Genomic DNA, 22,771 nt, shown 5'->3' with positions numbered 1-22,771 from the left:
AAACTTCATCCACATTTGGGCTGCTAATTCCTCCATGCAGGGACCTTAAGTCACAGGCTTAAGTACCAAGCAGATTCAATTGTTAAATCTTGCATTATATGCAAATGATAGATCTGCCGTACATGTGATGTCACTTCCTGTTGTGATGTCACTTCCTGTCGTGATGTCACTTCCTGTCGTGATGTCACTTCCTGTGACCACGCCTACCTTGGAGAGTCCCCCCACTTCTTTTTTTAGGACTTGTGCCCTGGGTATAAGGGACGAGCGCCGAGAGCTTAGACTGTACCATTCGTGGCGACACGGGTGCAGAATGAAAATAAACAGCGAGGACAGAATAGCGCCAAGTCAATAACTAGCATTGGCATAGCCAATAGGTCTCGCGTTTGGGACCTTACAAGCATTTGGTTATGCAGGACAATATCCTTACCGCAACAACATTAACTGTTGCATGGCTAAACACTTATAAAGTCCCAAAGGCGAGACCTTTTGGCTATGCTTGTTCTTTATCTTGCTTACCATATTTGGCAGGAATGTCCCTCGATCCTTCCCACACAGAAACAACAGAAATGTCACACAAAAGCAACAAGCAAACCTGGCAGCTATGAGAATATCAATAGGCGCTGCTACTGCACTGCGTTACAGTATTGCAAAAAATAAAAAATAGCATTGATTGATACTGAGCGGTATCACTAAACTGAACTCCCTCTGGAATCACTAGTTATTTATTTCGGCTACTGTGTTTTCCTCTGTCCTGAAAGCTCCTCTGATCCCAGGAACCGGATATGCACAACGACTCCACTTTAAACAAACGCCTAACCTCCACATTCAGAGCATCTCCACGACTCACCTGGAAAGCACCCCTTGTTTTGCATGTGCTCCGTGCTGGTAAACAGAGCGTACGGGGCGGCCCTCTTGGAATGGGCGGAAGTGTGTATAAGGACTACAAGTGAACTTTTCAGCACATCTCTGCCAAGCCTGTACATACTCGTAGCAAGACGGCGTGTCTGGAGCAGTCGTAGGGCCACCCACTCGCACGCATCACTCATTAGCTACTGGCAGGTAGTGCCTACTCCTACACACACCGTGACCCCCACCGCCCGTTCCATGATGGATACCGTTAAACACCCATATTCATTCTTCGTTCACATTAGAGGTTTTTCTGCGGCTGCAACTATCCGGCGCTTCTATGCAGAACCGCCGCGTAAGTCTTCGTTTTCTCCGTGTTTACGTCTCCGTCCCACTATGTTGCTTAGATTGTAGCCTGTCTTCCGTTTCGCTGACAGCAGCGCAGACACCACCAAGATGGTGGATCCTCTGCGCCGTGACGTTGAATCGATCGATGACGTGAGATCAATAGAGTAGTCAGTAGGAGCGCCGGGTTTCAGCTGGAGGAGGCTGCGCGGGGGTGGAAGGGGACACCCCCCGAAACATCAAGGGTCCCCCGGCGCCTGCTGAGCAGCAGGAAGGGGCGCTGGAACGTCAGCTATGAGGTGAGCGCGGAAAGGCTTCTTTATGCTTGTAGCTCTGATGCAGGCAGCCAGCCGAGGTGCATGCTGTACCCATCATTTATTCTGACAAGACTATCGAGGAGAGCTGAAGCTAAACTCATACCCGGTATAATGTGACTGACCTCAGCCTCCAGCTCCGGAAATGGCAATAGAAAAAAGTGCAGATGTTTATTATCTCCTGTATGCCCCTGAGCTGTGCCTGTGCTCTCCCGTTAAACGTGTTGCACATCTGATGACAAGTGCTACTCTAACACTTGAGTTAAAGTTGTGCAGCGCCCGCCCATTTAAAGTAATGACGTTGATAGCAAAACACCAATAAACAGCAAAGCCAATAGGTATCGCTCTTTGGACTTATAGGCTTTGCCAATGCTATGTAGCATTGACAAAAATAAATTAAATATTTGTTTATGCTACATAGCATTGGCAAAAGAAAACATATTAGCTAAGCCAATGCGTCTCGCTTTACAGACCTAAATGCATATTGTAAAGTCGCCAATAACCACAGGTAACAGGTGTACTGGAACTGTTCTTTATTAACAGGTAATTAAGTTTCTCTCGAGGAGCGTCGGCCGGCGCTGCCGTCTTCATTCAATGCTCGGCGCGCAATGTGGATGCGCGCGCATCCCGCCAACATGGCCGCTGCACGTCACGTACTACGTGACGTGCATAAACTAGAACACACACTACATATCTCCCCCTTTTACTGAACCTTAAGCAGACACTTATAAGTCATTGTCTAATTCAAAGTCTCGGAATCTGGAGGGCCTTACCACCTGCCTTCCACTCCTGGTAACCCTGAGGGGGTTCCCTTGAGTCCCATAATTTTGCACTTCAGTTCCTTCCGTTTCTTCACTCGCCATTCCATCATCATTCATGCTTCTCCCTGGCCAGTCTCTCTCTGCTCCCTGACTCTCGCTCGCTCCTTCACCTTCTCGCGCCATCTCTGTACTTGCTCCATCATCTTGCTCACTTACTATTTGTCCTTTTCCAGTGTTTACATCGTCCATATCTTCCCATTCCATTCCGGATTGCTCCCAGCTCAATACCTTGTTGCACCGGGCCATGCGGTCCTGGGACCACACGTTTCCCTCGCTCAGCAAGGCCGCTCTATCATACACTTCGGTAACTTGCATCGGTTTGCTATATTTACTGTCGCCTTTCGTCTGTAGAGTGGCCAGCTTGACTCTCACCCACTCTCCCTTCTCCAGGCCTGTTTCTTTCACATTCCTTCGTTTGTTGTAATGGTTGGTGTAGATAGTTTGTGCTCTTTCCAGGTTGGCTCTGACCACTGCAGGGGACCACTCACTGGTGATGACCTTTTCCTTCCAAACTCTATTGTCATGCGTAAAGGGTTCTCGCCCCCTCAATATTTGGAACGGGCTGTACCCTGTGTCAGTGGGGGTTATTCTGTAGGCCCATACCATATTCTCTAGTGCTTTCTTCCAGTCCTTGTTGCTGGATATGGCAGCTTGTATGGCTCCCATCACTACCCTATTAAATCGCTCCACTAGGCCATTTCCGGCTGGGTGGTAGATTGCCGTGTGTTTGATAGTGATTCCATTTCTTTGCATGAACTTGTTCCACCTTTCCGACGTGAACTGGGGGCCATTATCGCTCAGAATAGACTTGGGGATCCCTTCCCTGGTGAAGGTCTCTGACAGAAACTGTAAGATGTTCTCTGTGTCCATGGATTCGTCCACTTTCAACTCCGGCCACTTGGAATACCGATCCATGAGTACACACACGTACTTCTGTGTGCCCTGGTCATCTAGGACGGGTCCCAAAATGTCTACAGATAGTTCTTCCCACGGATTTGAGGGGGGGTCAAACTTCCCTAGCGCTGGCCTCAATGGTTTTAGGGTCTTGTCCGCTCCTTGGCATTGTGGACAGTCCCTGACATGCCTCTCGGCCCTTATGTCCATGCCTGGCCACCAGTAGTTTTGTTTAGCTCTTGCCTTGAGCTTTCCTATGCCTAAGTGGCCCTCGTGTAGCAGGTCCAAGAGTTTGGTGGTGAGGTTCCTTGGGGGGATCACCTTGTCTCCTCTGTAAATGAAGACCCCCTTGTCCCCTACTGACAGTTCTTCCCGCACTTCGTAGTATGGCCTTAAACTTACTCTCACATTTCTTTTGTCTGGCCATCCTTGCACGATGTGCGTCTTCACTTCCTTCATGTCGGTGTCCTCTTCGTATGCCTCTGCCCATTCTTGTTGGCTGATTAACTTCTCCTGGTCTTCTATGAGTGCCACCAACTCCCCCCTGCCTGCAGGGTCTTCCTCTCCGGGCTCCATGGCGGCTGCTCTACTCAGGTAGTCCGCTACTCGGTTCCGGTTTCTGGGGATGTACTCCACATCATACCTGAACTCGAGTAACTTTAGAGACATTTTGGATATCCTGGGTGTGGCACTGGCATGTCCGCTTGATGTTAGTACTTTTACCAACAGCTTGTGGTCTGTTTTGAGTAGGAACCGGGTACCCCAAAGGAATTGCCGGAATCTCGCCATGGCCCATACCACCGCCAGCATCTCCTTCTCAATCACGCTGTATTTGCTCTCGGTATCCGTCAACGCTCGGGATGCAAAGCTGATTGTCTCCATTTTCCCTCTTCCTCGGTCCTGCATGAGCACAGCGCCCAGGCCCTTGTCGCTGGCGTCGGTCGTGAGCACTGTGTTGCCCTGTGGGTCGTAACCTTTGAGCGGTACAGCTCCTGTGACGTCCTTTTTGATGGTTTCGAACTCTGCTTGAGCTTCCGGTGTCCACTGGAACGCAGTGCTCTCCCTGGTCAGCAACCTCATGTTGTGGGTCTTTGAGGCAAAGTGTACCACAAACTTGCTGTAGTACTCCGCCATCCCCAAGAACGACCTGACCTCTTCTTTGTTCTTGGGGGGCGGTGCTTCAGCGATGGCTTTCACGTTCTCCGCATTTGGTGTGATGCCCTGTTGTCCAATTTCGTGGCCTAGGTACGTTACCGATTGCAGGCCCAATCGGCACTTTGTCCACTCCGCTGTAAGGCCTTTGTTCTCCAACGTTTGTAGCACTTTTTCCAGCTTCTGATCATGATCCAGCCTGTCACACCCCATCACCAGGATGTCGTCCTGGAAATACTGGACGCCCTTGCAGTCTCTGAACAATTGGTGCATCATTTCCTGGAAGACTGCGGCCGCCGAGGCCAGCCCGAACGGCATGCGACAGAACTGGTAGCACCCGAACGGGGTGATGAAGGATGTGAGGCTTTTGCTGGTCCGGATGTAGTGCTATTTGGTGGTAGGCTGAGGTCAAGACGATAGTAGAGTACCACCTTACTCCTCTGGTCTTGGCCAACATCTCCTCGATTCTGGGGAGGGGAAATTTCTCCACTACAATGTTTTAATTCAGTTCTCTCAGGTCCACGCAGAGCCTGACCTTCCCATTGGGCTTCATTACAACCACTAAGGGCGCCAGCCATTCGGCGCAGGTGATCGGCTCTATTATACCCCTTTTTTCCAACTCTTGGAGTTCCATCTGGACTGCCTCTCTTACCGCAATTGGTACATTCCTCACTTTGTGAGCCACTGGTACGGCTCCCTCCTTGAGCACGATCTTGTGTTGGAATTTCTCCATCCTTCCCACCGTGCCTCCAAACACCTTTGGGTAGTTCTCCCTCCATTTCTTCAGATCAGGCCATTCTTCCAGCTCTGTGAGTAGTATTTGCTCCTCTCCTCCTGGATCCAGCTTTATTCCCAGGTCGCCCTGGTCTAGCCATCCTAGGACGGAAGGTCCTCTCTCTGCAATGTACAGCTTGCACCAAGCTGATCGGCCCCTAAATTCGAACAGGCGTCGGAATCCTACCATTGGAATGCGGTCGCCGTTGTAAGTGACCGGCCGAATGTCTAGTTTCTCCAACTCTGGGCCCAACTTGGGTTTGAACGCTTCTTCCCATACTGCCCGTTGTACGATGGTGAATGGAGATCCAGTGTCTGCCACCACTGTGATGGTGATCCCGCCCATTGACATGTCCAGGACGGGTTTAGTTGACCTCTTCCCTTCCACGCTCAATACCTGGTCGTATATGCATAAGACGGTGACTACCTCTTCCTCTGCGACCTCCTCCTGATCTTCTTCGCCTTGGTCGACATATTTCACCACGTCCTTGGGCTGTTTCTTCCGACACACCTTCTCATAGTGGCCCAAGATGCCGCAGTGTAGGCACTTGGCCCGAAACGCCGGACATCTTCTATCATGTGCTTCATGGGACCAACTTCCACACCTGTAGCACGTTTTCTTGCCCTTATTGCTCGTCTGCTTCCCTTGCCATCTGTTGGTTCCTTTGGTCATCGGATTCTTGCCTCTCTGGTCTTTGCGGTGGGATTCCTCTTGTATTCGGTTCACCATGGTTGGGGTGGCCACGTCTTTCTTGGTTGCGTCTGCGCACCTCCGTGCGAGTTCCGCCCTCTTTACAATGACCAGCACATCTTTGAGTGTGGTGTCGCCGCTTGCCCATAACTTGTCTTGAACATTTGTGCTCGTGGTATGCATCACAATCTGATCCTTGATGAATTCGTCTTCCCACAGTGCGTATTTACACATGGCTGCCAGCTTCCTCAAGGCCGCTACGTATTCTTCTATGGTTTCTCCAGCCCGTTGTTTTCTCTGCTGGAAATTAAATCTGTCCACTGACACACAAATGGTGGGACGGTAACGTTCATCAAGGTCTTCCACTGCGTGGGCATATACGTCGTCATCGGTGTCTTCTCTCTTTTTGGGCACCAGACTCTTGTAAATTCTGAGTCCTTCCGGTCCTAAGTTCAGTAATAGGTGCGTTTTTTCCTTTGTGGGGTGAATTTTTCCTCGTTTTCATCCTCCAGGACCCCTATGAAATTATCTATATATTCCTTCCAGTCCTCCCACTTCATCAGTGGGTCTCCGGGCTTCGGTAGGAATTGCACAGGTGCGATTGCATATCCTGCCGGTGTACTCATTCTCACCTCCCTGGTCACTGATGCCTTGTTGTCTTTGCCGGTGGGGCTACCTGGAATGCTGTCCTTTATCTCTGTGCTTGTCTCTGCTTGGGGACTCTCTGTGCTAGTCCCCACCCCTTCCTCTTTAGTAGCCAGCGCTGTTCCTCTCTGACTTATTTAGCGGGAATGTTACGCGCTTATACTGGCTGCTGTGGGGTATCTGTGCTTCCGCTCTGACCTCTTCGCCGCCTCCGTGGGTGGCCTTGGCTCTGCCACGCTCCTCGAGCTCGCCGTACCTGGGGTGTATCCTGACGTGTCCCTGTGGGCCTTCGAGGTGGCTGGGTTGTTCAGGGTAGCTGTGTGCCCGGGTCTGGATAGGCCTAATGACTGCTTCCCCTGTTGCTGCCCACGTGGGGGGGTCCGTTTTTTTTTTCTTGTTGTTTTATTCTGGATGGTGTCCTCTGGCTGGGCACAACCCGACCTCGTCGCCACTGTAAAATCGCCAATAACCACAGGTAACAAGTGTACTGGAACTGTTCTTTATTAACAGGTAATTAAGTTTCTCTCGAGGAGCGCCGGCCGGCCGGCGCTGCCGTCTTCATTCAATGCTCGGCACGCAATGTGGATGCGCGCGCATCCCGCCAACATGGCCGCTGCACGTCACGTACTACGTGACGTGCATAAACTAGAACACACACTACACATATCATTCCTTATTGCTGTTCAACTTATGCACACCTTCAAAAGAAGGAGCCCAGTGGCTACATCATCATGTTTTTTTAAAAAGAAATGTTTCTAAATGTCAGTCAGGTCCAGTAGAAGGTTGGGGGGGCAGCAACGTTGAGTGGGTAGGAAACATGGAGGCGAGCTGGTGGTACAGAAACCTGCCCAGATGAATGACAGCTACATGGGAGGCATAGAAGGCACATTGAAGAGAAAGGGTAACATGAGCGGGGTGAGGGTCTGAAGCACATGGGTGAGACTGAGAGAGCTACGCAGCAGACACAGTAGCTCACAGGCAAGAGTTGGGATGAGGACAAAGTTGCATTAATAAGGGAGAGCGATATGGAGCAGGATCGAGGTAATAAGTACATGAGGGAAGTAGCTTGCAAACACATCTACTCTCTGGGAGTGCTTCAACAAAAAGTAAAAAGTAGCTGCCAAAATGTGAACAGTGGAAAAACACTAGTACTTGGGTAATGCTCCAGGGGAGGGGCAAAAGCAAGTCGGGGAAGTGAAGCCCACACATGCTGACAAAAGAAAATCAAGCAAATTAGAGTGATGACACCAACCACTGGTAAACAATGGGCAGTCCCTAGGCCCACTGAAAGCTACCAACATTTATTTCCAGCATAGAAGCAAGTTTTTGCAGGCCTGACCCTTTCCACGTCCTACCCGGTGTGCCTGAATTTCTTGATGCTATTTATGTTCTCCTCATATTTTTAATGAAACTCAGTGACTCACCTTAGGTGTTGGGCCAACTCCACCTCATATGTAAAATGTTTGGGTGTTGGGTGTCTGGTTCCCAAATATCCTTTTCTTTTTGTCCGGGACGGTTGTGTGTTAGTAATTTTTTCATTCAGAAAAGAGGCTCATTATTACCGGAAAATATCCAGAACACTTAAAAAAATGTTGTGTTTGTATCTTTACTTTGTAAAGTTCTCCACTAATGACATCTTTGCAGATTATTGGTTCAAAAGGTACATAATTCAAAACTTTGTTTTCTTAGCCAACACGTTTCACCTCGTGTGTAGCCTGCAAGGCTTGCCTTTTTCTTTTCTAAAAAAATCAAAGTATATTCTGTTAGGTTTTTACATGTTTGAGACCCCTGAAAAAAAAAGGAAAGGATAACTCCTTTTATGTCGTGAGGCCATAGATTGTGCTTGAAAAGGAGAAACCTAAGGTTGTCAGAAGGTGCTGTTTTAGTCTCAAGTTCCAGAAAGGATCGAGAGGAGAAAAATTGGAGCTAGGGAAAAAGGTCGAAAAATAGTGAACAAGCAAAGCAAAAGGCAAAAAAGGAGAAAGAAATAAGAAACTATTATCTTGTTATCTATGACAATCCTTAAAATGCAAATGTTAGTTACGTCTGATAAAGTATGTGCGCTAAGTGATAAAGGGGTTAAAAGCATCAAGGTACCCCTTATATTTTTTCAGTGCATCAATCTGTGCTTTGTAACTACATGTAAATGCTGATGAACTATTTTTATATTGTTTTATTATAGAAATTCAGTAAATAAAAAAAAAAAGGAAATGTGGCAATGAGCCAACCTGCTTCAGGTATCTTAGATTTGGTTGCATGGCAGCAACTACCCCAAGGTAATTTCATTTAAAGATGAAATGGCAAACTTTGACTTAGAACAAAAAGTACACTTAGATACGCACTGCGCCGGCCATAGTCTGGATGGTATTTTTACATCATGTCAGAACATAAATAAAATTGATACGCTCATGATCCCGTGGTCAGATCACAAGATGATCTCCTTCTCATTAGAAATTGCACAAGATACAGGAAGACCGGTCGAAGCCATAAAAAAAACACATATCCTGACTGGTCCAAAACCCAGCCCCAAGCCTTTATGGACACTCTCTGCTCATCTTATCCAACTCTAGATGTAGACAGCAATAAAGCCTGTAAACAATACAATAAGTGGCTGGAGAATGCAGTCCGACTCACAGTTCCACAAAAGAAAGTTACATTTAAAAGAAAGACCCCGGGGGCGTGGCCAAGATGGCGGCGTGAGCAGACGTGCCTCGCTGAGCTCCCGCCGCCGGCCGCTGACTTAAGCATATTTTCAGCAACTGCCCGGCTGCAACTGACCCTCGAGGACCACCCGGCGTCAGTGAAGTGGCCGCGACGACTTTTGGGCCGGCCGAGTGTCCAGCGGCAGCCTGATTCCTGCCGCGGGTGCGGCGCCGCCGACGGCCTAGCGCGCTCCCGAGCCCTGGCTGGAGGCGAGAGCGAGGCCGAGGTGGGTGGAGCCACAGAGCCGGCAGGAGTCCCTCGAGATCGGCAGTAGCAGGTCCGGCCCGCGCGGAGCTGCGCGAGGCCTCCCACGACGATCGGTGGGGGCTTCTGCGGACCTGCTGCACACCCGGGACAGCGGAGCGACCCTCGACCGGTTTGCCACCGGCCCCCGCCTGAGGACCCAACAGCAGAGCCTGGCGAGTGGAGGTGAGGCCCCGGGGCGGACACGTGTCCCCAGCACAAGGCGGACTCGCGGCAGCGGAGTGGTGGTGCCGGGGGGGGTAGGACTGTGGCGACGGGCCCCCCCCTCCTCCCCGCGGAGCTCCCGCTTCCCGCCTGAACTGAACGCCCGGCACCGAGGGAACGCGGGCCTGGGTGACCTGCCCACGGCGCGCGGCTGCCGCGGAGGCCGTGCACCACGAGCCGCGCTGCGGAGGATCTGAGGGGCGCCCGGAGGCCGCGGAGCTTGGCCTGGAGTAGGCCCGAAGAGCCCAAGGGAACACAGGGGAGCGGAGTGCGGAGCGGGGGCGAACGGAGGGGGGAGGTCAGGCGCTTCCCCCCCCCCCCTCGGCGGGCCTGCCCCTGCAAGATCGCACCCACCTAGACTGCACCTGCGAGCCTCGTCCCACGGGCGGGGCGCCCGGCCTGTCGCAGCGGAGTGTGCCCAAGGGACGCCTGCACCGGCAGCCGCGCGCCCCCGCGGCGGCCCCCGCGGAGGTGTGGGGGGCCTACTGGACGTGTGAAGGCCCAGCTACCTCGCTACGCGCTTGGCCCTGGGGGAGACAGGGCGTACCGCAGCGGACGCCATCTTGGCAGCTCCCTAGCTGACTTTCCCGCCCCACCGTTGGACCCCGGGTCCCGGCGCCTTCCCTACGCCCCTACCGCGCCCTGCGGCGCTGCACTGCCCGCCTGGCCTTTGGGGACCGCGGGATACCGCCTCCACAACATTGGCGCCCAGAGGGCCTGGGACTTGGTGCGCGGCCGACGGAGGGGCGACCTCGAGGGCCCTGCAGCGCGATGTCGGGCGGAAGGACCAGGAAGGACCGCTCCATCAAGGACCTCTTCACCCCCCCTACAGCGGGGAAGCGGAGCGGCCCCGCAGGCGCTACCCCCCGAGCGGACACAGACAAGAAGGGGGGGGCCTCAGCGCCCCACGAGGAGGCCGACCCCGAAGCTCCAGTCACGCGGTCCTTCTTGGAGTCCCTGTTCTCTAGCCTGCGGGAGGACATCCATGCCCTGCAGAAGGAACTTCAGGATGAGATCAGGGAGGTCCGTCGTGACACCGACGCCATAGGGGAGAGAGTAGCAGACCTGGAGACCAAGAGTGACACGCGTGACGCCGAAATAGAGGCCCTGCGACAGGAACTAGCTCGCATCCACGACCAGCAAGTGGACCTCCAGACGCACGCCGAGGACTTAGAGAACCGCTCCCGGCGGCATAATATTCGGATCAGAGGTGTGAAACTGTCCCCAGACACGGAGGACCTCTTCCAGTTTACCCAGGGCCTCTTCAACCACATCTTGGGTCGCCAGGAGGAGGCCCCCCTCCATCTGGACAGGGCCCACCGGACGGGCCCGCCGAGGGCCAACGCGACGAACCCACCGGACATCCTAGTGTGCGTGCAAGACTACAAGACGAAGGAGGAAATCCTGAACAAGGCTCGACACATGGAGAAGATTTCCTTCGGCGGGCACTCCCCGGTGCTTTACCAAGACCTGGCTGCACTGACTTTAGAAAAGAGACGCACCTTCCGCCCGGTAACGGCGGAGCTGAGACAGCGCAACATCTCCTACAGCTGGGGGCACCCCTTCCGACTGATGTTCCGGTTGGGCAATGTCCTACACCAACCACGCACTCTTCGAGAGGCCTGTCAGGCGCTGGGGCTGGACGAACCGAGAGATGAGGCCGAGTCGCCAGGAGCCAAATCATCTAACGAAGCGGGCCCAGGCCGCTGGCAGCAGCAGCGGCGCAGGCGCAGGCCACGACGCCCGGCGGCCACGGAGATAGAGGAGGGGCGGAGGTCTGCGGTGGAGACGGTGGCACAGGGCCTGGCGCCTGCGAACAATGGCTGACCGAGGAGAGAGCAATACACTGGTGGTACTGGAGTTAGTCATGCCGGGCTCCACTAGCCCGGCGGCGGGGGTTCGTGCGATGCACTCCTTGTCCTTCCCTGCTGATGACACTGACGTTCCAACTGCATTGGTGCACTCAGAGTGAACGGACCTGCTTGCGACGTCGCCACTGCTCCCATTCCACGGACTTACCCTACCACGGGTCCAGCGGCCATGGGGCTGGACCTGGGACAATGATACACTATGTTTCTTTGCTTGTTGGGGAGAGGGGTTGGGGGGGGTTACGGGTGGGGGGTGTTGAGCGGGGGGTGTTTGCACTGCGGAGGGGGGGGGTTCAGACGGGACACTTGCCCCGATTGGGGGGGCGGGTTGAGTTTGGGGGTTCTTGGGGAGTGAGGGGGGAGGGGCGGGGGGTTCTCCTTGTCCAGGGGGTTCAGTCGTCGACTGGCGTTCTGCCGCGACCCCTAGCGCAGTGCTTTTCGACGACCCGCGGGCCTACGATCCCGGCCGCGGGGCAAGCTTGGCTTTCCTGACACGACCCCTGCTATGCCACGACACCTTATAGTGCTTACGCTTAATGTGCGGGGTCTCAACAGCCCGAATAAACGCAGGGCAATATTGTCCTACCTCGAGCGCTCCAAGGCGGATATCTGCCTGCTTCAGGAAACACACCTTGTGCGCAGCGACCAGCATAGACTCAAATCCCGCGCGTTCCCATGGCAGTTCTTTTCCTCCTCCCCGAAGAAAACCGCAGGGGTAGCGATCCTAGTAGCTAAATCCTTTGAAGGGAAAGTCCTCCAAAAGGAGGCAGAAGTTAGAGGGCGGCTCCTACTCTACAGCTTCCTGATAGCGGGCCACACTTTACTGGTGGGTTCTGTTTATGGCCCAAACGAGGGTCAGGAAAAGTTCCTGCACACAGCTCTAGAGACCGTTACAGCCACCACGCACACTCATTTGCTACTGGGGGGGGACCTCAACATAGTCTTTCATAACACAGCGGATCGCTCGGGTCAGAGATCCGGTCAGGTAGGGGCACTCACGGCGGCGGGCCACGCGCATCTGTCGGACCTGGGTCTCATCGACCTCTGGCGGCACTCACACCCCCAAACTACCGCCTACACGTACTACTCGGCGGCGCATAAGACCTACGCGAGGCTGGACTATTTTCTGGGCTCCTCGCAGCTGGCGCTACAGGTGGAGGACGTGGAGATACTGCCGGCCTCGCTCTCGGACCATTCCCCGGTGGTCGCGACGCTTCGGGTAGGAGCGATGCCGACTCCACAGCGGCACTGGAGGCTGCGGGACGGTCTCCTGCACTCGGCTGACACCCAAACCCGGCTCTCGACGGCGATTACCCACTTTCTGGAACATAACGCCAATGGTGACACTACCAAAGCGACCCAGTGGGCAGCCCTCAAAGCGGTCCTACGCGGGGAAATCATCTCCGTCGCCACGGCCAACAACAAGGAGAGGGAGCTGAAGCGCGCCGAACTCTCCCAGCGCGTGGCGGAATTGGAACAGATGCACCAACGCACCGGGGCAGCCAGAGCGTGGCGTCAACTATGCGCCGAGCGGAAAATGCTAGCTGCCTTGGACCAAGACGTGGCGGAATACGCCGCGATGCGCCTTAAACACGTCTACTATACCGGCGGCGACCGCTGTGGGAGACTACTGGCGAGTAGGCTTCGGGCGCAAACCCAGAGGCAACAGGTGCGCTCGCTCCGGTTGCCCAGCGGCGACCTGGTCACAGAAAACGCAGCGATCGCTACGGCCTTTGGCAATTTCTATGCGGCGCTCTACGACGCGGATCACTTGGATCCGGACGCCGGCCTGGCCTACGTGCGAGGTGCGGACCTCCCCACCCTCACCCAGGCTCAGGCGGACTTTCTGGAGAGGCCCATAGCCCTGGACGAGGTCATCTCGGCCATTGCCCGCCTTAAGGTCGGGAAATCCCCGGGACCCGACGGCTATACCGCGGCGTTTTACAAGACTTTTTGCCAGCAGCTCGCCCCCCTCTTGTGTGACCTGTTCAACACGTTTGACACGCCTGGCGCCATACACCCGGACTTGCTGGAGGCGTCGATTTCTGTTATTCCCAAGCCCGGTCGTGACCCGGCAGCCTGCGGCTCCTACAGACCCATATCGCTGTTGAACGTAGACCTGAAGCTCTACACGGGCATACTAGCGAGCCGCATCGCCCCATACATGCAACAACTGATAGATCCCGACCAAGCGGGCTTTATCCCCCAGCGGCAGACCAGCGACAACACCAAGCGGGTGCTGCACCTCATTGAAGCCGGATCGCGCACTAAACCCGGCTGCATGCTGCTCACCATTGATGCGGAGAAAGCCTTTGACAGAGTGCACTGGACATATCTCAACCAGACCCTCCGTCACTTCGGATTCGGAGAGAAACTCCGCCATCGCATCTTCAACTGCTACCGCCGGCCCAACGCCGCGGTACGGGTGAACGGGCACACCTCCCCGAGATTCGACATCGGCAGAGGCACACGCCAGGGATGCCCGCTGTCGCCGCTCCTATTCGCACTATACATGGAGCCGATGGCCCAGAGGGTGCGACAACATACTCACATCTCAGGCATCAAATTCGGGGCCGACACGCACAAGATCAGCCTGTACGCTGACGACGTCTTGCTGTCCCTCACTGACCCGATGCGATCCCTGCGCGCCCTCTTCGTGGAGCTGCACACCTTCGCCCTGGCCTCGGGCTTCAAGATCAACGAAGCCAAATCTGAAGCTTTGAATGTTTCGCTGAGCCCGGACGTGGTGGCCGAGATTAAATCGGAGTTCCAGATCCAATGGTCGGGCACGACCGTCCCATACCTGGGCGTTCGCCTGGCTCCTACGATCCGTGCCACTGCGCGGACCAATTACGAGGCCCTCACATGCAAGCTCCGGGAGCAGCTCCGGCGCTGGAAGCCGCTCACACTGTCTTGGCTGGGAAGAATTGCGGCAGTCAAAATGACACTGCTGCCGCAGATTTTGTACCTGTTCCAGACGCTCCCCCTGGACCCCCCAACGGGTTGGCTCCAGCAAACACAATCGGAACTGTCACGGTTCATCTGGAACGGCCGGCGACCCAGGTTCAAGCACACCCTCGCCACTCTACCCCCCGCGAACGGAGGAGTTGGGGTGCCAGATCTCACACTGTACTTCCAGGCGGCCCAGTTGCGCACCTTTGTGGAATGGTTCCAGCTGGAGTCCGGTAAGCACTGGCTCTTCCTCGACCAGGCAGTGGCTGGCCGTACCCTCCAAGGTGTGCCCTTCCTCCCACGCCGACACCGCCCTCACAACCTGTACGCGTCTGCCATCACCAGCACAGCCCTGCGGGTGTGGGATAGAGTGGCCGTAGCCAGGGGGCTGACCACCTTCCCCTCACCCATGACTCCCATCTTTGAGAACCCCGATTTCACCCCGGGCTTGGCCGCCGGCGCGTTCACGACGTGGCGGACGACACCCTGCCGTGCGGCGGGACACATGTTCGATCTCAAGGGCGTACTGTCGTTCCAGCAGGTCAAGACGGATTACGGCGTGGCCGAATCAGAACGTATGCAATACCTGCAGGTGCGCCACTGGGTGCTCCACCCCTCAGTCCAGCCCGGAGCCCAACGGCACCTCACGCCTTATGAGCGATGGCTGCTGACACGCACCTCCGACAAGAAGCTGATATCGGATCTCTATCAGCAGCTGCTGCTCACGCAGGCACACACATACAATGCGGGCCAGGTCCGGTGGGAGAGGGACTTGGGGAGGCAGCTCACTAGGAAGGACTGGGAGGGGATATACCACAGAGCTAGACACTCGGCGCACCACACTGGCCTTACCGAGACCTTGACGAAGGTGGCAACATACTGGTACCACACCCCTGAGAGACTACACCAATGGGATGCCCGAATCAGTGACAGATGCTGGAGGGGATGTGGGGAACTAGGGACACTGGAACATCTGCTTTGGAGCTGTAAGGCGCTGCGCCCCTACTGGGACCCTATCCTGGATCTTATAGATGCACATCTAGACACACAGCTGCCGCGCTTCCCTGCGTACATTCTACTAGGCCTCCCAAACGCACTCATGTATCCGCTGAAATCCTGGCGCGGGCGCCTGATCGCGCTTGCGCTTGGGGCTGCAGTCCAGAATATTGTGGCGCACTGGAGGGCGACCCAGGCTCCGCAGCAGCTGGGGTGGCTTCACCGTCTGTGGGCAATCCTGGGAATGGAGAAACTGTCGCTGGCGGCAGCGGGGAGGGGGGCGGACTTTGCGGAACTTTGGCAGCCATTCCTCGCCTTGCTTACTGGAGAGTTCCGGGAGGTGAGCTGTCCACGCTACCTACGACTGCTCCGCTTGGCGGATACGCCCCTCCCGGTCCCCAAACCACATGTTCGCAAACGCACAGGCCCCGCGCACGTGGCATCCACTGACTGTTGAGAGGGGTCCACAACCTATAGATAGAGCCCGGAAATGGACAAGGAGAAGGGTGGGACGGGGGGGGGTGGGTGTTGGGGTCGTTTACTGTTCTTTGATTATCGTTTTCTTAAAATACACTAGCACTGATCAGCTTGCACCATTGTAGCACCTCTTAAGACGCGGCCGGCCCTTTTGGGTTGTAGGCGGCTTGCTGTGTTAACAGGATGACTTATCCGCTGGCCCTAGGCGGGGCGTCCGAGGGGCCACTGATTTCGGCCTCCCTAAACTGGTCACGGCCTTTGCAGAAATGGATGAGGTGCATTTATTGTCTATGCTCAATAAAATATTTAATACATAAAAGAAAGACCCCCTCACAACCATGGTTCTCAGAAGCTTTGAAGGAACAAAAACAATCACGTAGAAGAGCAGAAAAAAAGTGGAGAACCAATTACGACGCCCAGCAAAAAAAAGAATATAAAGCAGTTCTAGCTAGTTATAAAAAATTAATAACAACAGAGAAAAGCAAATACTTCGTTCAAAAAATTAATGAGTCAAAAAACTCTAGTAAAGCCCTCTTTTCTACTGTTAAAAAACTTTCAAAAATTGAAAATAATACTTTAGAAGAAATGTCATCAGAATTCTGTAACACTTTAGGTGAATTCTTTGTAAATAAAGTTTCCTCAGTTTATGACTCTTTTAAAAGCCATAATACAGACATGGCAGATCAGGTTACCTCACAATCAACAAATTCAGTGGAACAACCAGTCCAACCCATATTGTTCCAATTTATTCCTCCATTAAAGGATCAAATTCAGAAAGAATTACTCACTATTAACTCAGGTAGTCCAATGGACCCTTGTCCACCCAAAACAATGCAAATCTGTTCAGAACAACTGAGCCTAGTATTAGAAAAATTATTTGGTCAAATACTTGGAACTAATACCTTTCCAGATGACTGAAAAAAGATATCAATTAGACCATTACTAAAAAAATCAATCTGGACTGTGAAGAACCAAGTAATTACAGACTAATAGCCAGGATCCCTTTCGCCGAAAAAATATTAGAGAAACTCTAAAACAGCTATCCCATTATCTGATGGACGGTAACTGGCTAGACCACTCTCAGTTTGGTTTCCGCGAAGGACACGGAACAGAAACTGCTTTAATTACAGCTGTGGAGGAACTTAGGAAAGTGATGGATGACGGAGCGAAGGCCGCCTTGATATTACTCGACCTATCGGCGGCCTTCGATACGGTCAGTCATGAGATTCTCCTAAATCGTTTAAAAACAGCAGAAATACATGATTCGGCATGTACCCTCATCGCATCCTACTTAGCTAACAGAACTTTTTCAGTAGAAGTAGGAGGAGCGAAATCTAAATCTTTTAACCTACCATGCGGGGTCCCGCAGGGATCCTCGCTGAGTCCCACCCTTTTTAACTTATACGTGGCCCCCCTTGCAGAAATCATAAGAAACTGTGGTTTCCCCCCAATATCCTACGCTGACGACACCCAAATTGAGGTGACCATCAGCAAGGATGTGGAGGACACAGCGGAAAAATTCCAACTATGTATGACACAGGTCAGTCAGTGGATGGAAAGGAATTGCCTAAAGCTCAACGGAGATAAAAGTGAAGTGATGATACTAGGGGGTGACACAAACATCTGGTCCCCCGCCTGGTGGCCCAAGGACTTGGGTAGATGCCCAGGATCATCAGAAAAAGTGAAGAATCTGGGCTTCACTCTTGACATCAATCTATCATTTGAAGCCCAAGCCAGCAAGCTGTCATCAACACTTTGGTATATTCTAAAAATGATAAAAAAGTTACTGCCTTATCTACCACAGGATTCACGTAAAACAGTAGTGACAGCATTAGCCTTGGCGAGACTGGACTACGGGAATAGTCTATATGCCGGAGCTAGGATAAAAGTTATAGATAAACTACAACGTTTGCAAAACGCAGCAGCCAGACTGGTTCTAGGCATACCTAAGTTTGAGCCAATCGGTCACAAACTAAAAACTTTGCATTGGCTGCCAATTGCAAAAAGGGTGAAATTTAAATCACTCTGCCTGGCCTATAAGGCATTTCAGGGAAAAGGATCACAATTTTTGAGGTCTCATCTGAAACAATATGAACCAACGAGACCTCTGAGATCCGGTCAATTGAAACTAATTACCGTCCCCAGATTTAGACGAGCTAGCTGGAGCGGTAGAAGCTTCCTTGTACATGCAGCACGAACCTGGAGTCAGCTGCCTCTTGCCATAAAAACCTGCCCATCTTTGGAATCCTTTAGAAAGGAAGTAAAAACATGGCTGTTCTCTGCATAACTTTAGACACCGTTCAGGAGATAGGAGGATCTATCATAGCGCAAGACGCCCACGGGCATTCGCGCGCTCTACAAGTTGACAAATCAAATCAAACTATAGTTTCAGAGATGCCTACATGGAGATGATTTTTCTTGCAAACAAAGTCCCTTTCTGGAGTAGGACGTAAAAACCTTTTTTCTCCACTTTCACCAGGACCAATCTACTGGTGCATCCTACCCGGGCTCCACCCTGGTTGACCTCAAATCATGCCTAGGTCTCAGTCTACTATGATCATTGACTACCATTGGCTCTTGGTGCATTTTGGTGCCTAAGCTTTAAAAAAAAATATCTTCGGTCCAACCTATTTGATTTTTGTCATTTTAGCAGTGCTGGGGAATTAATGAGTGGGTGGGGATCGGACGGCCCCCGGCCATCCTCCGCACACGCCCACTGTGACGTCGGATGTCCGGGGGCCGTCCGACGCATGCAAGGGGTTAAAAAAATAAGATACCCCTTATTTTGTGTGCAGTTATAGACGCCAGGAACAGACATTGAAACGAACACATGACATAGACAAACACTGGCACATTGAAGTCAATTATGTATTTTACCTTCTAGTAGCAGCTGATCATATATGGCATCGATTTGTAATCTGTAGCGAGATGAGGTAATTTTTATTGAGCATAGGTAAGGACAATACAATACACAGTCAATTCAAATTATGGAAACATTTACAAAATATTTAAACACTTCTTCTATTAAGACCTGGATAAAAAGGGGATTTCTGATACTGTCAAACCGGTAGCAGTAATATCATTGATAATACTTGATTAAGAGCAACGTGCAAAATCCGCAATATTCGAGCATAAAGTGCAAGTGCAATACAGTACAATACAATCAAACCAGAAAAAAGGGCTAGTGCTTAATAATAATTAATAGTGCAAAATCCGCAGAAAATATTCAACCTGAAAAAGTGCGTTCGTGACTATTAACGAAACCTAACAACGCTTCAAGACTGCTTAAGAATGGTTTAAACACAGTATCAACATTCAATCTTAGATTCTAAATTACCCCCCCTTATTTCCTCAAGATTCTTAAAATACTTCAAATTCCTGTCGAATCTCCTAACTGCTCCCACTCTGCTAGCATAAGCTTTTTCAAAATTCCAAAACCTCCTCATTTTATTAAGCCATTTCAGATGGGATGGAGGATCCCTAGATTTCCAATTCTGGAGTATTAGGGAGCGGGCAACGGAGCAAGATACAAATACAAACATTTCCTCAGCATCTTTAAGAAACCTTCTGTCGTTACATATACCAAAGAGGGCCAATTCGGCCGTAGGCAGAAGTGATTTCCCTATAGCCAACTCGATATCTGTAAAGATAGCCTCCCAGAAGGGTTTGAGCTGAGAACAAGTGAAAAAGATGTAGAGCCATCCGCCCTGGCCATCAGCTTGGCATCTGAAGCTCTTGTTCTCGACCTCAGGGAACCTTTTCCCTAGTGCCTCCGGAGTCAAATACGCTAGCCAGCGGGATAGGAAGGCCATCCTTTTAAAATTTGCTGCCCGCATAGATTTATAGCCCAACAAACACATGTAATCCCAGTCATTGCGTGTTAAGTTGCATTGTGTTGAACGGCTTATTTTATGTAGATGGCGATCTATCATAGCTAGTTGCCCGGGACGGTGGAGTGTCTTGTACCTATTCCCTATACCGCTGATTTTGTCTTCATAAAGGAGTATTACCATCTCATTTGTGGAGTCAAATAGGCCACCTATATCTTTTCTTAGAAAATCTATGATTTGTAAATATTCAAAAAAAGTTGGTCGCCTGGGAATATTTGCTCTTGCCATCACTTCTTGCCATGTAATGATTCTATTCTGAACTCCCGAAATCCATAATTTTCCCAGTTTATTATATGGCTTATTCTAATATGGAGGCCCAGACAAGTACATTCTTGTAAGCTTAAATACTGGGATCCTGAGGAACAGGAATTTTTAAAAAAGGACTGTAGTCTGAATAAATATTCTCTCAGTGTCTTATATCTCGTCCTTTTTGGGAGCCTTACGATCTTTAAAAAAACCTGAATTTGAGAATCCACCTCTTGCAACATCTTTACTAGGAAGAAGCTATCTCGATTATTTTTTGATCCTATCAGTCCTGCCACTATATCTAGAAAGGCGGCCTCGTAATATGTTTTAAGATGTGATGAAGCCAATCCCCCCTGTTCAACTGGTAGTTGAATCACAGGCAGCTTGACCCTAGATGCTCCCCCCCCCCCCAAATGAAGCCTCTAATCATATTTTCCATCTCCTTAAAAAAAGATGAATTTAATTTGATTGGGACATTACAAAACAGGAAAATGAGCAGGGGTAGGATCGACATTTTGATCAATGATACCCTGCCTATCAATGTGAGAGGGAGTAAAAGCCATTGGGCGAGGAGTCTCTTGATTTTATTTTTCATTCTGACGAAGTTTAAAAAATAAAGCTGATGGTACTCACAAGTCACATATATGCCTAAGTATCTGACGAGGTCCTGACGAGCGGCCTGAGCACGTAAGCAGGATGGAAAAAAGCTCAGATTGGTGTTTAAAGCGAGAACCTTCGTTTTCTTAGCATTGATTTTGTAGCCCCCTATTTGTTCATAGCCTTTAAATTCCCTCAATATACTTTCAATATTCTCTTTATTTGGCTTCAAGTAGAGAATGATGTCGTCCGCGAAAAGCTTGAGCTTCGCCATCCCAGAGATAGGGGGTAAAATAGCTGGGTTATTTCTGAATTTGATCACTAGGGGCTCAATAAAGAAAGTAAAAAGCAAAGGAGACAGAGGGCAGCCCTGCCTAGTCCCTCGATTAACCTTGATTGAACCGGCCTTATTCGAGTTTATTATTACCTGGGCCGATGCTCCCTGGTAGATATTACCTAGCATCTTTGTAACTTGCTCTGGAAACCCGAATTGGCCAAGGGAATAAAACAGGGTTGTCCAATTTACCAAGTTGAACGCTTTTTCGGCGTCAACCATTAAAATACACGCTGAGGTTGAATTGATATTAAAATAATCCAGGGCCTGTATTAAAAATTCGGTATTGGAGGCCATTGATCGGCCCGCTATAAAACCTGACTGATCGCTGTGTATAACCTCTTGTGCAGCATGTACAAAGCGATGGGCCCAGATTTTCATTAAAATCTTATAATCGGAGTTTAAAAGACTAATGGGCCTATATGAATTAATGTCTTCTGGATTTTTATCTTTTTCAACGAAGGATATTATTGTTGCTTCTTTAAAGGAAGCGGGTACCAACCCACCTTGTTTGATGTAGTTAAATAATTTTTTAAGGGGTGTCTGTAATTCGCTTGAAAAGGTTTTATAAAATTCAATTGGAAACCCATCTTGACCACAAGCCTTCGCCCCAGCTGTTGCTTTAATGGAATATGCTATTTCTCCTATACTTATTTCTAGCCCTAGTTGGGTAGCCCGATTGGCCGTTTTCTTTGGGATCTCTATGTTCGAAAAATATTCCTGTATTTGTTCTTCCCCCACTAAAGAGATGAGGTAAGGCTTGATGATCGCTCACATGTGTAAAAGACTTTCCATACAGAACTATATTGAAATGTTCACAAGCCAACACCACAACTAAATGTTCTTTCTCAGGTTGTGAATAAGCACATTCTGTTTGGGACAAACGTCTACTGGCATACGCCACAACATGCCTTCTAGCATTTGGGTGTCCACTATGCAGTGCAAAGATATCGCCTAACCTGACTGGGCTATCATCAACAGCAATCTCAGTATGAAGTTTTGTAATCAAATATGCCATTTCAATAGCATTCTCAATAACTTGAGTGATTCTTTTAAGGCTTTTCTCTCATTAATATGACAAATGAAAGAGGACACATTTCTGTCAAGTGTTTTAATGAAGCTCTTAAAAGTGGCAGAATCTTGTATGTATCTGGAGCAGTAGCTGTCCATGTCAAGGAATGACCGCAACATAGAAACATCTTGTGGCGATTGGCATTTTACAGTTCTTGTAAATTAAAAGCAATTCGCCTATGTATTTGAGCAAGGGGACAGACGTCCTCATTAATATGTGACTTATATTATTAATATGCTGATGAGCAGTGATGCCCTGAAACCGGTCCCAGGATGCCTGTTTCCAGTCCAGGGAGGACCTCGCCTGGTAGTTCGGGCTGGACTGTTCCAATGGGGAACAGGGTCAAGGCTGATTGGCATATGGCTGGGTCTGAACTGGAATGGCATGGGGAGCAAAATCATGATGGATTAGGCCCAGATCTCTGTACTGGGGTGAATGTTTGACATTATGCAGCATTCTGTCCATCAATTGTTCTTTTTGCATTTGTCAGCCTCAGTGGGACGTGTATGCCCAGATATGGGTCCCGTGCTGTCCATGCCACTGGAGTCAAGCTAGCTTGGCTGATGAAGGGTGATGCCCTGAAAACCGGTCCCATGATGCTTGTTTCTAATCCAAGGAGGACCTCGCCTGGCAGTTCGGGCTGGACTGTTCCCATGGGGAACAGTGTCAAGACTGATATAGCTGGG

General features: G+C 51.0%; 2 protein-coding genes across 2 annotated transcripts in view; one reads left to right on the top strand and one right to left on the bottom strand.

Moving 5' to 3' along the window:
* DPH2 (diphthamide biosynthesis 2) overlaps positions 1-1,326 on the bottom strand; it is a 113,192-nt gene extending 111,866 nt beyond the window's left edge. The window contains exon 1 of the mRNA XM_086953162.1: positions 848-1,326. The gene's annotated coding sequence lies outside the window, so the exon portion shown is untranslated. The remainder of the gene's footprint in view (positions 1-847) is intronic.
* A 32-nt stretch (positions 1,327-1,358) lies between these two features.
* IPP (intracisternal A particle-promoted polypeptide) overlaps positions 1,359-22,771 on the top strand; it is a 224,580-nt gene continuing 203,167 nt past the window's right edge. Inside the window, exon 1 of the mRNA XM_086953161.1 lies at positions 1,359-1,490. The gene's annotated coding sequence lies outside the window, so the exon portion shown is untranslated. The remainder of the gene's footprint in view (positions 1,491-22,771) is intronic.

The sequence above is a fragment of the Lissotriton vulgaris genome, chromosome 1_2 (assembly GCF_964263255.1).
Source record: "Lissotriton vulgaris chromosome 1_2, aLisVul1.2, whole genome shotgun sequence".
NCBI lineage: Eukaryota > Metazoa > Chordata > Amphibia > Caudata > Salamandridae > Lissotriton > Lissotriton vulgaris.
This window is presented reverse-complemented; position numbering and strand designations above follow the sequence as displayed.